The sequence below is a fragment of the Hypanus sabinus genome, chromosome 15, assembly GCF_030144855.1.
Source record: "Hypanus sabinus isolate sHypSab1 chromosome 15, sHypSab1.hap1, whole genome shotgun sequence".
NCBI classification, from domain to species: domain Eukaryota; kingdom Metazoa; phylum Chordata; class Chondrichthyes; order Myliobatiformes; family Dasyatidae; genus Hypanus; species Hypanus sabinus.
The window spans coordinates 5,613,487-5,630,322 of record NC_082720.1 but is presented as its reverse complement, the minus strand read 5'-3'; the positions used below and the strand labels follow the sequence as shown (position 1 = coordinate 5,630,322).

General features: G+C 43.2%; 1 protein-coding gene across 6 annotated transcripts in view; it reads left to right on the top strand.

Moving 5' to 3' along the window:
- Positions 1 to 12,744, top strand: part of LOC132405281 (F-box/WD repeat-containing protein 11) — a 309,413-nt gene extending 296,669 nt beyond the window's left edge. For 4 of the 6 annotated variants that reach the window (XR_009515793.1, XM_059989965.1, XM_059989964.1 and 1 more), the window contains one exon: positions 10,716 to 12,744. The gene's annotated coding sequence lies outside the window, so the exon portion shown is untranslated. Of the gene's footprint in view, positions 1 to 351; positions 479 to 10,715 lie in introns of all 6 variants that reach the window. The other 2 variants (XR_009515794.1, XR_009515792.1) reach the window with 2 other exon arrangements.
- Positions 12,745 to 16,836: the final 4,092 nt, after the last annotated feature.

The window sequence follows — 16,836 nt, the reverse complement described above, 5'->3', positions numbered from 1 at the left end:
ATTGGTCTCAGTGAAGTCTGTGTTAAAACCGAAAACATTTTTTACATTGCATTGATTAGGGCAGAAACTATTTTGACCAATGCTCATTTGTAACTCCACGTTGTTGCTGTGGATTGAGATTTCCTGGTGGTTGTGGTCTTGAACAGCTTCCATAGGTGTAACAATGTAAAAACTGCAAGTGACTCATTGTAGACCTAGCAAAGCAGAGATGATTTTGATTCCACTCTCTATCCATTGAAATTCTTATGTTGGGGGTATGGGATCAAGACTGGGCAAAGCATATGGTTGACATTCTGAAAGAAAGATAGATGAGTTTATTTAACTTCTTCCTTTACCTTGGGATGTCCCAAGCACTTTTAGCAGGTGCTGTTCCTGATCTTGACTGTTGTCTGTGTGGAACTTGCCTATTCTCAGATGCAACTGTATGTTTCCTCAGGGGTGGTCTGGTTTCTTCACACATGCTAAAGATATGATGATGGTAAGTTAATTGGCAGCTGTAGTGGGTAAAGACATTGGTGGTCGTGAGAGAAAATTGCAGGGAGGTAAGTGTGGCCACTTTACTGGGACTAGTAGGATTGTACTGAATGGCCACAACCTCTGTTATTGTAAAATATAAATCACACCAAAGGAGGGCTTTATAAGTTTAATCATTGTTATAATGTAAGAAAAGTAATGAGCAAGTTATGCACAGTGAGATCCTACAAATGTAATCGTGGCTAGATAATCTGATTTTGGTGGTAAACACACAATGGCCACTTTATTAGGTATAGGGGTGGAGCCTGGAGCAGTCTTCTGCTGCTGTAGCCTATTCATTTCAAGGTTTGACATGATGTACACCACTTTTGCAATGTGATTATTTGAGTTACTACCACCTTCCTGTCAGCTTGAACCAGTTTTGCTATTCTCCTCTGACCTCTCTTAATTAGATATTGCAAGGGCAAAAAATTTCTGGACATGCGTGCCACACAATAGTGAAGTACAGCATAAAAGCAGGCCATGCCAGAACTTTTTATCTACCAACTCTCACTGACCTGCACTGGGGCCACTTGTGATGGAAGCTCGTTCCACACTCCTGTGGCCCTTTGAGTAAAGAAGTTTCCTCTCATTTTCTCCTTAAGCATTTCACCTTTCACCCTTAACCCATGACCTCTGGTTGTAGTCCCACTCAACCTCAGTGGAAAAGCCTACTTTCATTTAACTTATCTAAACCCCTCATAATTTTATTGTATACCTTTATCAAATCTCCCCTCTTCTATGTTGTAAGGAATAATCCTAACCTATTTAGTCTTTCCTTATAACTCAGGTCCTCCAGCATCCTTGTAAATTTTCTCTGTACTCTTTCAACCTTGTTCACATCTTTCTTGTAGGTAGGTGACCAAAGCTGCACACAATACTCCAAATTAGGCCTCACCCTACATCTTATACAACTTTGACATAACAGCCCATCTCCTCTACTCAGTACATTGATTTATGAAGGCCATTTTCGTTTCTGTGGGACATTGAGCCACTGACAAGGACAATATCCAGGACAGAATCCCTGTCCTGAATCCAAAACATAACAGGATATTTACCTTCAATCTGAATTCTGGGGCAGATCATGTTCATGCCAGTTTTGATTATGTCTGGATACTAGCATGTCAAAGTTCAAGTAAATTTATTATCAAAGTACATATATGTCACCACATACAACCCTTAGATGAATTTTCTTGTGGGCAAACTCAATAAACCCATAATAGAATAAAAACCATAATAGAATCAATAAAAAAAATCACACCAAATTGGGCATTCAGCAGGGTGTAGAGAAGACAACAAACTGCAAGTACAAAAAGAAAGAGATAATAAATAAACAAACAATAAATAACATGAGATGAAGAGTCCTCGAAAGTGAGTCTATAGGTTGTGAGAACATTTCAGTGATGGGGTAAGTGAAGTTATCCTCTTTGGTTCAAGAGTCTGATGGTTGAGTGGTAATAACTGTTCCTGAACCTGGTGGTGTGAGCCCTGAGGTTCCTGTACCACCTTTTGATGCCTGCAGTGAGAAGAGAACCTGAACTGGGTGGTGGGGATCCCTGATGATGGATCCGCTTTCCTGCAGCAATGCTCCATGTAGATGTGCTCAGTGGTGAGGCGGGCTTTACCTATGATGGACTCAGTCATATTCACTACTTTTTGTAGGATTTTCTATTCAAGGGCATTGGTGTTTGCATACCAGGCTGTGATGCAGCCAGTCAATATACTCTGCATCACACATCTATAGAAGTTTGTCAAAGTTTTACATGTCATCCTGAATCTTTACAAACTCCTAAGGAAGTAGAGGCAATGCGATGCTTTCTTCAAAATTGCATTTGCAGGCTGTCCTTGTGGGACAGGTCCACTAAAATGATAACACTGAGGAATTTAAAGTTGCTGACCCTCTCCACCTCTGATTTTCTTCTCCTGAAGTCAATAATTAGCTCCATTGATCTTGCTAAAATTGAGTAAGAGGTTATTTTTATGACATTACTCAGTCAAATTTTCAGTCTCTCCTATATGACGATGCATTACCATCTATGATTCAGCCTATGAAAGTGGCATTGGAGCTGTGCTTAGCCACACAGTAGGGTACGGGGCTGAACACACAGCCTTGTGGTGCACCTGTGCTGATGGAGATAATGGAGGAAATGTTGCTAATCCAAACCGACTGGGGTCTGCAAGTGAGGAAATCAGGAATCCAATTGCACAAGGAGGTATTGAGGCCAAGATCTTGAAGGTTATTGATTAGTTTTGAGGGGTTGATGGTATTGTATGCTTAGCAATAGTCGATAACGAGCATCCTGATGTATGCATCTTTGCTGTTGAAATGGCATTTGCTTGTTGCACCAGTCGGCAAATTAGAGCGGATTCAAATTGCTTCTCAGGCAGGATTTGATACGTTTCATCACCAACCTCTCTAAATGCTTCATCACTGTAGACCTAAGTGACACTACATGATAGTCATTGGAGCAGGGTGCCACATTCTTCTTAGGAACCAGTATAATTGAAGCCTGTTTGAAGCAGGTGGGTACCTCAGACTGCTGAAGTAAGAAGTTAAAGATTGCAGTAAACACTCCAACCATTTGATCAGCACAAGTCTTTAGTGCTTGGACAGGTAACCCGTCTGGGTGGCATGTTTTTTGTGGGTTCACCCTTCTGAAGGATGCTTGCAAGTCGTCCTCAGAGACTAACCTCACAGGATCATTGCGTGCAGTGGGAGTTTGTGATGATTCCTCCATGTTTTGACGGTCAAAATGAGCATAGAAGGTATGGAGCTCATCTGGAAGCAAAGCCTTCTTGTCATGTATTTTGTTTGATTTTATTTTATTAGAGATGATAGCATTTAAGCCCTGTCACAAATGTTGAGCATCTTTCAGACATTGTACCTGGACCTCTTGTAACTTGCTTGCTCGCCAGTTTTGAATGCCTCTGATCTGGTTCTGAGCATATTGGTAGGTATCATGGTTCATCCAGGGCTTCTGGTTGGGGAAGATTCTGAATAGATTTTATGGGGAAAATCTTGTCTACAACTGTTTTTATAAAGTCCATGGCAATCATGCTGTATTCATCAGGTCCACAGATGAGTCCTTAAATACAGCCCAATCAAAGATTCAAAGTACATTTATTATCAAAGTATGTAGACAGTATACAACTCTAAGATTTGTCTTTCCACGGACAGCCATGAAACAAAACACCATGGAACCTGTTCATGTTGATCGAACCCAAGGAGGCTGAGGAGGGAGACGCTGTTGTCGTAGTGAGCGTGGGAAGGGTTCCAAGGGGGATTTTTCCTGGAGACTTGGTCTTGGTAGATAATTCCAGAACAAGGCTAGACTTAGAACTGATAGTTCTAAACACTATGGAGTGAGGTTACTCGTACACGAGTTGACCATGAACTGGCACCTTCTAGTAGTGGTCACAGGACTCTTATACTACTGTTTGATGGAATGCAGGTGTTTGTCATTATTGGAACCTGGGAATAGATTGGGAACTAATGAGATATTAAAGGCCCATTTCCTGAGTAAGCCAGCCAGGTGCCAGAAAGGACCATGACAGTTCAAAGAAAATGTCAAACACCCAATGAGTTTTAAAAAAAGAACAAATTGTGCAAGCAGCAAAAGATGAGTAGAAAAACACAGAATATAAAGCGTCAAACCAGAGAGTCATTGAAACTGTCTAGGAATGTTCAGTTTAGCTCAGTTCAATTTAGCGCTGTGCTGTTTGTTGACTGCAGGCCGCAGAGGCAGTCTGTCCTGATCAAAATCACACAAAATAGCAATTAAAAAGGAGAAACCAGAAACACATAACATGAACTACAATCCGCAACCCATGCCCGAGACAATATTCCAGCAGCATCAAGCGAGATGGAGAGAGAGAGGGACACACACACACCAATCAAATGCATGCACCTTCCTCTGGCAGCAGTGAGTGAGAGGGAGGGAGAGACCAGTCAAATGTAGGCAGATGGCACTGAACATTAACTCACCTTCCATCCTCATCCTTGTTGAATTAGTATCATCTGCATACTTCTTAATCCAGGTTACCACCCCATCATCCAGATCATTAATGTATATGACAAACAACATTGGACCCAGTACATATCCCTGAGGCACACCACTAGTCACCGGCCTCCAACCTGACAAACAGTTATCCACCATCTCTCTGGCATCTCCCATCCAGCCACTGTTGAATCCATTTTACTACTTCAATATTAACACCTAAAGATTGAACCTTCCTAACTAACCTTCCGTGCGGAACCTTGTCAAAGGCCTTACTTAAGTCCATATAGACAACATCCACTGCTTTACCCTCGTCGACTTTCCTAGTAACCTCTTCAAAAAATTCAATAAGATTTGTCAAACATGACCTTCCACGCACAAATCCATGTTGACTGTTCTTAATCAGACCCTGTCTATCCAGATAATTATATATACCATCTCTAAGAATACTTTACATTAATTTACCCACCACTGGCGTCAAACTTACAGGCCTATAATTGCTAGGTTTACCTTTGGTACCCTTTTTAAACAATGGAACAACATGAGCAATACACCAATCCTCCGGCACCATCCGCGTTTCTAATGACATTTAAAATATTTCTGTCAAAGACCCTGCTATTTCTACTAACTTCCCTTAAGGTCCTAGGGAATATCCTGTCAGGACCCGGAGATTTATCTACTTTAATATTCCTTAAAAGCGCCAGTACTTCCTCCTCTTTAATCGTAACTTCCCTACTTGTTTCCCTTCCCTTACACAACTCAATATCCTTCTCCTTAGTGAATACCGAAGAAAAGTAATTCTTCAAAATATCCCCCATCTCTTTGGGCTCCACTCATAGCTGTCCACTCTGATTCTCTAAGGGACCAATTTTATCCCTCACTATCCTTTTGCTATTAATATAACTGTAGAAACCCTTCAGATTTATTTTCACCTTACTTGCCAAAGCAACCTCTTATCTTCTTTCAGCTTTTCTAATTTCTTTCTTTATAAAGAAATCTTATATTCTTTAAGATATAAAGAATCTTCTTACATTCTTTATATTCCTCGAGCACCTCATTTACTCCATGCTGCCTATATTTATTGTAGATATCTCTTTTTCCTAACTAAGTTTCCAATATCCCTTGAAAACCATGGCTCTCTCAAACTTTGAAACTTCCCTTTCAACCTAACGAATATAAAGATGGACATAAAGACCAGTTTTGTCGAGGTCAGGATACAAGTTAGGGGGTTGTTGTCAGTTCTCACCTCAAACTTGGCCCCATAGAGGTAGTCACTCAGCTTACCCACCAGCACCCATTTCAACGCCAGAAATTCCAACTTGTGCTTGGGATAGTTTTTCTTGGAGGGTGACAGACTCTGGCTGACAAACGCACCGGGCCTCTACCTGAAGCCCTGATCCTGATACAGGACACCCCCTAAGCCCTCTCTGCTGACCTCCGTGTGCAGTACATACGGCAATCGGGGCTCTGCAAAAGCCAGCACTGGCACCTGGGTCAGCAGCTCCTTCAGCGACTGAAAGGTCTCCTCACATTTTGCATCCCATCTCGGTCCAAAGGGCTCCAACAGGCTAAGATACTTTCCACCCCCTCTGTCCTATTTCCCCCTCCCTTTCTTCCCCAAGGGAGGGTAATCGCACAGAAGCTGATTCAATGGGTGACTCACTTTCGCGTAGCCCTGCACAAACCTCCGATAGTAACCACAGAATCTGAGGAACGAGCACAGAGCACTCACAGTCCGGGGTCTTGGCCAAGTGGTCACTGCCTCTATCTTAGCCGGATTCGTAGCTACTCTATCCCGTGGGACTATGTGCTCAACATAGCTAACAGATGTTTGGCCGAACTGGCACTTGTCCAGGGAAAGTTTTAACCCTTCAGCTTTCAGGCAGCCTATCACCTTCAGCAGCCTCACTTCATGTTTTTCCAAGGTGGATCCAAACACTATGAAGTTAACCAAATACATCAATATCTCAAGCTAGTTCATATCCCCACCGTCTTTTCCATGACCTGCTGGAAGGTTGCAGGAGCTCCTGATATGCCCTGAGGCATCTTTTCGAACTTGGAGAAATTCCAGGGGACATATAAATGCTGTCTTCTCTTTGTCGGCCTCACTTATGGGGAACTAGTAATATCCACTCCACAAATCCAGCACATTGAACCACTTCGCACCACTCAGACAGGCCTTGGGACAGTATACTTACTGGTCAGGGACGGTACACCTGTTCCGAGTCCTTAAAGTCCACACACGTCCGTACACTCCCATTCTTCTTTCAGGCAACTACTATTGGGGACACATAGGGGCTTCGGGACTCAGTGATGATCCCAACTTCTTTCAACTTACACAGATGTTGCTGAATGTCCTCCACCTCTGCAGGGACCAGCTTCTGAAACTACTGTCTAAACAGGGTGTCCTCAGTCACCCAGAGAGTGTGATGAGTGTTCTTGGAACAACCCACATTTAAATCATCAGTGGGAAAGACGCCTTCCAGCTTCAACATCTTCTCTACCAACCTCCTCTTCCAACCTGCAGACCGGGGAGTCCCTGAAGTTGAATGACTCAGCGGTCAACTTTCCCCCTTTTTCCAATAGTTTCTCCCTGGCATGTCTCACAGGGACACTAGATATTACTGTCACTGGGAACAGATGCGCCAAGGTCATCCCCCACTTGAAGGTGACCTCCCTTTTTGTAGTGTTCCTGACAATTACTGCCATCCTGCTCAGATGTACAACCAAGGGCTTCTGCAATTCAGGCCACATCAGTTCCCCAGCAGGAAATCTCGACTCTTCCTCAAGGTCCACCTCGGAGTTCCTGAGGGTGAGGTGCCACCACTCTTGCTACTTCCCTGGGCCGTACCACCACTGGCTTGGACTGGGTGAACCACACAGTCCCTCATCTAAATTCAGTATCCAGCCTGATGCAGCCACACACTTCCTCAAAGACAGCTCAAAACACTGGGTGCACAGACAATGTTCCCAGCCTCCTCCTTGCGGGCCCCTGTGAACTGCCTCACAAGAGGGGTGTTGGTCCCCACGAGAATTGAAATACCACTCTTCTCATCAGGGTCCGGACAAACCAGCACTAATGTATCAAGGACCTCAGACACTCTCAAGGAGCCTCCGAGAGCTCCAACTTCACTGACAAATAACCGTTGTATGGATAATCACTAGCCCTAAGCCCCCAGATCTCCAGTGCGCTCAATGGTAAATGCTTCAGATACTAGTTGTAAAACAAACAGTACAACAACGTGACCTGCAACCCGGTGTTGAGTATGGCTTTAGCATAAATACTCTCTATTTGTAGCAACACACTGGAGCATGGTCCCACTAAGCCTTCAGAAAAAGGGTCTTTCACTTTTAGGGGTTCCTTGATATATTGCTGGAAGTGTGTTCCCACAGAGACACCGAGCCATTCCCTCGCTGGGTCTCCTCTAAGTCCTTTACCTTGCTGATCAGCTCAACAAAAAATGGATAAGGCATGTCTTCTGAGAGTGTTGGAGACCCCAAGCAATCAGGTCCCAGGACTGGGTGCCCCGGCTATCTGGTCCACTCTTAACCTGATCCACCTCAGCCACCTGAATGACCCCTCTGCACTGCAAGCAATTTTGCTGCCTCTCTAGCCAAAAAATAAAAGCAGAAAGCTTCTCCCCTTCTCCTGACGCACGTTCTGAAACCCCACCATGAGCTCCATTGGACTTCCTGTCGGGCCAAAAGCATTGTCCAGTGCTTGCATGTAATTGACAGCTGTCGCTATGGGATACCGGAACCTGACAGCTCTCACAATGTCAGCAGCCCACCCGTTCAAACTCTCAACCAAAATCTGTCACTTTACATCATCAGAGCACTGCCACTCATCGAACCACTGAGAGGTCAGCTCCACCCAAGTCTCATACTCCTCTTCCCCTTTAGGGGTGGGTGTAATTCCAGAGAATAGGTGGTGCCTACCATAGCTAGAACTTTGAACCTGGGCATTTTTCCATTTATTCACCAGAGAGGTAAGGGCAGATGCTAACTCAGAATTCTCACTCTCCATTGGGGACATGGGCTAATTAGATATTCCAAATCTGACCACCGCTTCCCCTCACTCCTCAGAAACGATAGTACCCTGTCTTTGAAATCTCCACCCCCAGCTACCGCTACATCAGTGCTGGTCTGTATTAAAACTAGAGCTGCGCCCATCATTTTATCAAACCTCCGCCCCACAATTGCAACTTTAATAGTACTTAACAGCTGATTTAACAATTCATCCAGAGTACAATTATCTACCCCACTGGTTCAATACTCAGGGTAATCACACAGCATCCAACGGAACAAATCCAGGACAAACCCCCACAACTGTAACTCTCAATTCGGCCAGCGGCTTAATCTAGGGGAAGACAGCCCTCGGCCCAGCCAAAACTTTAGAAATTTTCAAAAGGCAAACACGAGGAAATCTGCAGATGCTAGAAATTCAAGCAACACACACAAAATGCTGGTGGAACACAGCAGGCCAGACAGCAACTATAGGGAGAAGCATTGTCGACGTTTCAAGCCGAGACCTGACAAAGGGTCTCAGCCCGAAACGTCAACAGCGCTTCTCCCTATAGATGCTGCCTGGCCTGCTGTGTTCCACCAGCATTTTGTGTGTGTTACTTTAGAAATCTTGTTTGGGTGTATGCTGTGCAATATGCTCCCTGTTACAAATCAATACCACGAAGTAATATGCGATTAATGCGATTACCACTCGTACTTACTCGTACGTCATTTTAAGTCCGATCACGACGCCATCTGCCATTTTAAGTTGTTGTCATTAACACTGTGTTGAGTGTATAACTTTGTATTTGGCTTAAATATTTCTTAGCAAAATTGACCCTGAAACCCCCTTTTCCAGTCAGCACCTCCCCTACTTGTCCCATTTAACCTGGTTCAGTGCGGGTGGAATTTAGGACCCGGGGGAGCAGAGGACCTGCCACCCATGGCTGCTGCTGAATCTGCAGTTTTCTGTTCCCTTGATGAAAAATGATCGCGATTGAAAATAAAGTGGAAATAATAAAGTGATCGGAAAGAGGTGAAATACCATCAGTCATTGGAAAAGCGTTAGGCTACAGTTGGTCAACGATCGGAACAATTTTAAAGGATACAGATAAAGGATAAAGTGAGAATAATGGAGCATGTGAAAGGCCCTGCCCTGATGAAAGCTACAATTATTACTAAGCAACGCAGTGGTTTAATTATTGAAATACATATGTTTCTTAAGTGTTTTATATGCATAGAAAGGTAAAATATATATTATATACTAAGACAAACCTTTGACTAACTGACACTAAATAATACCGGATGTACCTATTCAGATTTATGTACAAATCCAACTTAAAGACGGACTCAGGAACGGAACTCATTCGTAACCCAGGGACTGCCTGTATTTACGTTGCCCGCAGAACATCGCCATGGTTCACAGGTGCCATCTTGACCTGAACTCAAAGCATCTATCTTAGATGACAATGCTACCAATTGACTCAAAGCTAACATTTTAGTTTACTATGTACATACCCACGTCAGTAGCCTGAATGTTCTGTAGAAGAATTCACAGACCACCTAGCTGCTGAATGCATCAAGGAACAAACCTACCATTCTGACAATTTGTTTTGTGGGTGTCTGTGAGAAGATGAATCTTATAATTGTATACTGCATACTTACTTAGATAATACATGTACTTTGAACTTTGATCAGTGAAATATGATACAGCTCAAATTTTGGGTGGCAAACCCAGCCCCCAAAATTTTCTTTACAATCAGTTAATCTGTGCTGCCAGCTTTACCATCTGTCAAAATCCAACAGAAAATAAACACTTTGTACACTTTAAACTTAAAAGCTAAAATGCTTTAAAACATTAGAAGTCAGTTATGTATTAAAATGAATCTCAGTTAAATCAAATAAATGCTAGCTCATATCCATTTGCCATTCTCCCATGCAATCGTTTTCTCCTATTTCTTATGTTAGTACTTTGATCACTAAGGGATAACTATTGGTCTGAACCCCAGGGGAACTTGAAATAAATACAAAAGATCTGTGGCACTATCTGACAATTCAATGTGTTTAAAGAGACAATACCCCAGTAGTACTGCAATCATTCACTACCTTGCTAGTGTGGTAGCCTAAATTTTGTGTTAGTGAGAATGTTTGCAAGATATGGGGATCTGAAACCTAATAATTTATTCTTTTGTCCTACAGGGGCTGGAATTACTACTGGATATTAGCTATGCAGAGCCTGAAGATGACTATGCTCAAACACCATGTTTAGTTGTGGAGGCTTGGTTTCGCTAGATGTGGAGAGATTGAAACCAGCAAGATATCAGTACAGTACTTCATGCCTTCTTTCCCCCATTTCCCTTGCTCTCTCTCACTCAAAACCCCCTCTCCCCTTCATTCATTTGTTTCTTTCATGGAGAACTCCAAATAGGTTTTTTACTGCAGAACGTGCAAGACTGAATGTCTAACAAGCCCTGTCTTACCCTATATATTGAAAAGAGAGGTTTCTGGTTCCAAAAGCTAAGTGTTTCAGAAATGGATTGTTTGAACTCTCTGCCAAATGCGTGATTGGAGGAAGGACTTGGCCCATTCAGTATCGCTTTGCTCTTTGCCCCGAGGAAAGTCATTTGTTGGAACATTTGTTTCTTTGTTTGGGTGCCATATTGTTTTAGAACAACATGCAGAACTTTTCAAAGCTTGGTATGTATTAGGAAGCAGTATTCTGTAAAATCTTGTAAAGAGGCCCCACAATTTGGCTGCATTTCTCTCATTTTCATTTAGATTATTATTGGATGCATGTTCAGTACAAGGCAACAGTGCATCAAATAAATTCCTAATGTTGGTGTTTTTGAATGGGGGTGGGGTTTCTTTTTTATATATATATATACATATATATATTATATAGTATATATAATATATATAGAACTAACAGTAAATAGAATTGGTAGCTGCTTATATATTGAAAATTACATGCAGTTTGAGCTGTGGAATGTAGCTAGTTGTATAAGTGTTGTGTGTTGATTGTATAGTAACCAATTTGAAGCTGCTCATGATTCCCCCCCCACCACCACCCCCTTCAGTGTTCCTGAAACTAACAGAGGGCTACGTTGCACTAACTGTGAAAAGCATGTATTTCTGCGTGGACTGCTGTGCCCCTTGCCTCCACCTCTCTTCAAAATAGAGACACTATGTGTTGAAAGTGGAACCCAACTTGATTTTAATCCCAGGTTATTAAGCTTGTATCTGTTCTCCTTTCAAGGATTTCATTTTTAAAGAAAAGTCCTGTTGAAATTGTATTTAAAATTATGTTTGATTTATTAAGAAAAGCTTGTTTATCTTTCCTCCCTCACCCCAATGCTTCATCTCAACTTCCAAGCCTCCAGTATATAATTAGGTGCAGTTCTAGGACCAAGTAATTATTGAATATCTCTTGTTTTTTGTACATATTCTGGAACCCTCTTTATGTTTTAGCTGGATCTGTTCATCTGCTACCTAGCAGCAAGACAAGCTTTAGACTAAATTAAAAATGATTCTCTCCTCCTTCCCACAACCGTTCAAAGATTGCAATTTCTTCAAACACATTTTTGTAAAAGCTGAAAGATATGTTTCAAGACATCTTGATTAGCATTATAATCCTTGTAAAGCAGTTTCTGTAAGTAATGCCTCTACAGTCTGTGTATGTTGCAAACATTGTCACGGCCAAAGCTGAGATTCTGTACTTCTCCTCTCCCCTGAGGAAGACGTTCAACTGCTTGTATTTTACATATTTTGAGAGACAAGGTGTCTGGTCCCTCAAAAGTTGGTGTCTTGTTTGTATTTGGGTGTATATTTTGTAATGCTTTAATTTAAGGACCTGTTTTGAAGACCTGTGCCCAGTATATCACTGCAAAGGAATCTTTTCTCAGTTGGCAGCTGCAGAACAATGTAGCAGGAATGCAAGGAACCAAGAATTAAGGAACTGTTGGACATTGGCTGTACTCCGCGAGTATGCTTACTGCTCACAGCTGTGGACCCCGTTGAAGGACAGTCCGGCTGATGCTCTGAAAGGGTTGGGATGCGATGATTATGTCATGTAATTATGTTTGAAACTCTAAACCCTGCCACCTTAACAGTTGAAATAAGTATATATGTCTGGACAGTTAATTAAGACTGTTACAAATGTTCAGAAAATTGTTTAAGTTCAAGCTTTTACCGTGGAATGTGCTTAATAAATTACTTCAGTTTCTGAAAATGGATTCAGTTCAGACTGTCACCTAACCCAATGAACCAAACCAATGAACTGAAAGAGGTGTCATTCACAAAGGAGGAAGCTCCAAACCTGGATCTGCTGTAGTTCTTGCTGATCGTATGTTGTTAGTGCTACTGAAGTAAATTTTATATCTTCCCTATTTTCCCTTCAGTGAGAAATGGTCCAGTGAGAAGTAATTTAACAGTTGGTGCATATTTCCATGGGTGATGGAATCTAGAGTAAGGGGGGCATAATCTAACATCTGGAACTCGGCTGTTGAGTATAGTTTCTCACAAATGGTGCGTGCAAGGGAGGGAGATCTGGAATTCAAAGTTCAAAGTAAATTTATTATCCAAGTACCTACATGTCACCAGATACAACACTGAGATTCATTTTCTTGTGGCCATACTCAATACATAAGTGGGGTTTCCTCGACTCAGTTTGACCTGTATCCTTAATTAAAATTCCTGGGAATACATAACTTTTTGAAGAATGTCAATTCTGCATTAATTCACTCCCAGAACTGAAACTGACTAATGAAACAAATTTAGTCTAGAAGAGGACTTTTAACCAGTCAATCAATATTGGAAAAGAGATCCAATCACAAACAAGAGAAAATCTACAGTTGATGGAAATCCAAGCAACACAAAATGCTGGAGGAACTCAGTAGGCCAGGCAGCATGTATGAAATAGTCAACATTTTGAGCTGAGACCCTTCATCGTGGAAAAAAGAGTCACAGTAAGAAAGTAGGGGGATGGGAGGAAGAAACACAAGGTGTAGGTGAATCTGGGAAGGGGGAAGTAAAGAGCTGGGGAAGCTGATTGGTGAAAGAGATATGGACTGGAGAAGGGGGAATCTGATTGGAGAAGACTGAAGGCCATGGAAGAAAGAAAAGGGAGAGGAGCACCAGAGGGAGGGAGGTGATAGGCTCTGGTTAAGGAGGTATGGTGAGAGGGAATGGTGAAGGGGGTGGGTGTATTACTGGAAGTTTGAGAAATCGATGTTCATGCCATCAGGTTAGAGGCTACTCAGATGGAATATAAGGTTTGATCCTCCAAGCTGAATGGCCTCATCATAACAGTAGAGGAGGCCATGGATTGACATACGGGAATGGGAAGTAGAATTAAAATGGGCTGCATTTTATGGCGGATGGAGCTTAGGTGATTGGCAAAGCAGACTCACGATCTGCTTCGGGTCTCACTGACACACAGGAGACCACACCATGAGCACCGGATACGGTGGATGAAGCCTACAAATTCACAATCTGCTTCGGGTCTCACTGGTACACACGGAGACCACACCGGGAGCACCGGATACAGTGGATGAAGCCTACAAATTCACAATCTGCTTCGGGTCTCACTGACACACAGGCGACCACACCGAGAGCACCGGATACAGTGGATGAAGCCTACAAATTCACAGTCTGCTTCGGGTCTCACTGGTACACACGGAGACCACACCGGGAGCACCGGATACAGTGGATGAAGCCTACAAATTCACAATCTGCTTCGGGTCTCACTGGTACACACAGGAGACCACACCGGGAGCACCGGATACAGTGGATGAAGCCTACAAATTCACAATCTGCTTCGGGTCTCACTGGTACACACAGGAGACCACACTGGGAGCACCGGATACAGTGGATGAAGCCTACAAATTCACAGTCTGCTTCGGGTCTCACTGACACACAGGAGACCACACCGGGAGCACCGGATACAGTGGATGAAGCCTACAAATTCACAGTCTGCTTCGGGTCTCACTGACACACAGGAGACCACACCGGGAGCACCGGATACAGTGGATGAAGCCTACAAATTCACAGTCTGCTTCGGGTCTCACTGACACACAGGAGACCACACCGGGAGCACCGGATACAGTGGATGAAGCCTGCAAATTCACAGGTGAAGTGTCACCTCACCATGAAGGACTGTTCGGGGCCCTGAATGGTAGTGAGGGAGTTGGTTTAGGGGCAGGTGTAGCACTTGCTCCACTTGCAAGGATAAGTGTCAGGATCGTGATGAGTGGGGAGGGACAAATGGACAAGGGAGTTGTGTAAGGAGCAATCCCTGTGGAAAGCAGAAAGTGGAGGGAGGAAGGAAAGATGTGCTTGGTGGTGGGATCCTGGAAGTTATGAAAAAATATGTGCCAGAGGCTGGTTGGGTGGTAGGTGAGGACAAGAGGAACTCTATCTTTCGTGGGAGGATGGGATGAGGGTAGACATGCATGAAATGGAAGAGATGTAGGTGAAGGCATTGATGATGGAGGAAGGGAAGCTGCTTTCTCTGAATTAGGAGGACACTTTAATTCTGGAATGAAAAGCTTTATCCTGATTGCAGATGTGGCAGAGAAGTAGGAACTGAGAGAAGGGGTAGTGTTTTTACAAGTAACAGGGTGTTAAGAGGTATAGTCCAGGTAGCACTGAGAGTCAGTGGGACATCAGTAGATAATTTTTCTCCAGAGATAGAGATGGAGAGATCGAGTTAAGGGGTGGGAAATGTCAGAAATGAACTAGGTAGATTTGAGGGCAGCGTGGTAGTTAGAGGCAAATTTGATGAAATCAATGAGTTCCACATGGGTGCAGGAAGCAGCATCAATAAAATTGTCGATGTAGCGTAGGAAAATTTGGGGAGTGATACCAGTGTAGGCTTGGAACATAGACTTGGAACATATACCTTTCGTTTGAAGCGAGTGGAGGAGCTGAAGGAGAAACTTTATTAAGAGTGAGGGCAAGTTCCACTAGATGGAGGAGAGTGATGGTGGAGGGAAACTGGTTGAGTCTGATGTACAAGAAGAAACAAAGACCATCATTATATCACCGGCATGTGATGTGAAATTTGTTAACTTAGCAGCAGCAGTTCAATGCAGTACATAATCTAACAGAGAGAGAAAAAAATAATAAGTAAATCAATTATGTATATTGAACAGACTATTAAAAAATCTGCAAAAACAGAAATACTGTACACTTAAAAATGTGATGGCGTGTCCAAAGCTTCAACATCCATTTCGGAATCAGATGGCAGAGGAGAAGAAGCTGTTCCTGAATCACTGAGTGTGTGCCTTAAGGCTTCTGTATCTCCTACCTGATGGTAACAGTAAGAAAAGGCCATGCCCTGGGTGCTGGAGGTCTTTAATAGTGGACGCTGCCTTTCTGAGATACCGCTCCCTCAAGATGTCCAGGGTACTTTGTAGGCTAATGCCCAAGATGGAGCTGACTTGATTTACAACCTTCTGCAGCTTCTCTCGGTCCTGTGCGGTAGTCCCTCCATACCAGACAGTGATGCAGCTTGCCAGAATGCTCTCCATGGTACAAATATATTTTGAGTGTATTTGTTGAAATGCCACATCTCTTCAAACTCCTAATAAAGTATAGCTGCTGTCTTGCCTTCTTTACTATGTTGGGACCAGGTTAGATCCGCAGAGATCTTGACACCCAAGATGCTGTTCACTCTCTCCACATATGATTCCTGCATGAGGATTGGTATATGTTCCTTCATCTTACCCTTCCTGAAGTCCACAATCAGCTCTTTCATCTTACTGGCATTGAGTACCACATTGTTGCTGCAGCACCAGTCCACTAGATGGCATATCTCACTCCTGTACGCTCTCGAGTCACCATCCAAGATTCTACCAACAATGGCTGTATCGTCAGCAAATTTGTAGATGGTGTTTGAGCTATGCTTAGCCACACAATCGTGTATACAGAGAGTTGAGCGTGGGCTAAGCACACACCCCTGAGGTGCGCCAGTGTTGATCGTCAGCGAGGAGGATATGTTATCACCATTCCGCACAGATTGTGGACTTCTGGTTAGGAAGTCAAGGATCCTATTGCAGAGGGAGGAACAGAGGCCCAGGTTCTGCAACTTCTCAATCAGGATTGTGAGAATGATGGTATTAAATGCTGAGGTATACTTGATGAACAGCATCCTGATGTAGGCGTTCCTGTTTAGGTGGTTTAAAGCCATGTGGAGAGCTATGGAGATTGCACCTGGTTGGCACAGATTTTCAGAGCCTTACCAGGTACTCCATTGGGACCTTCTGCCTTGTGAGGGTTCACTCTCTTTAAAGACAGTCTAACATCAACCCCTGAGACAGAA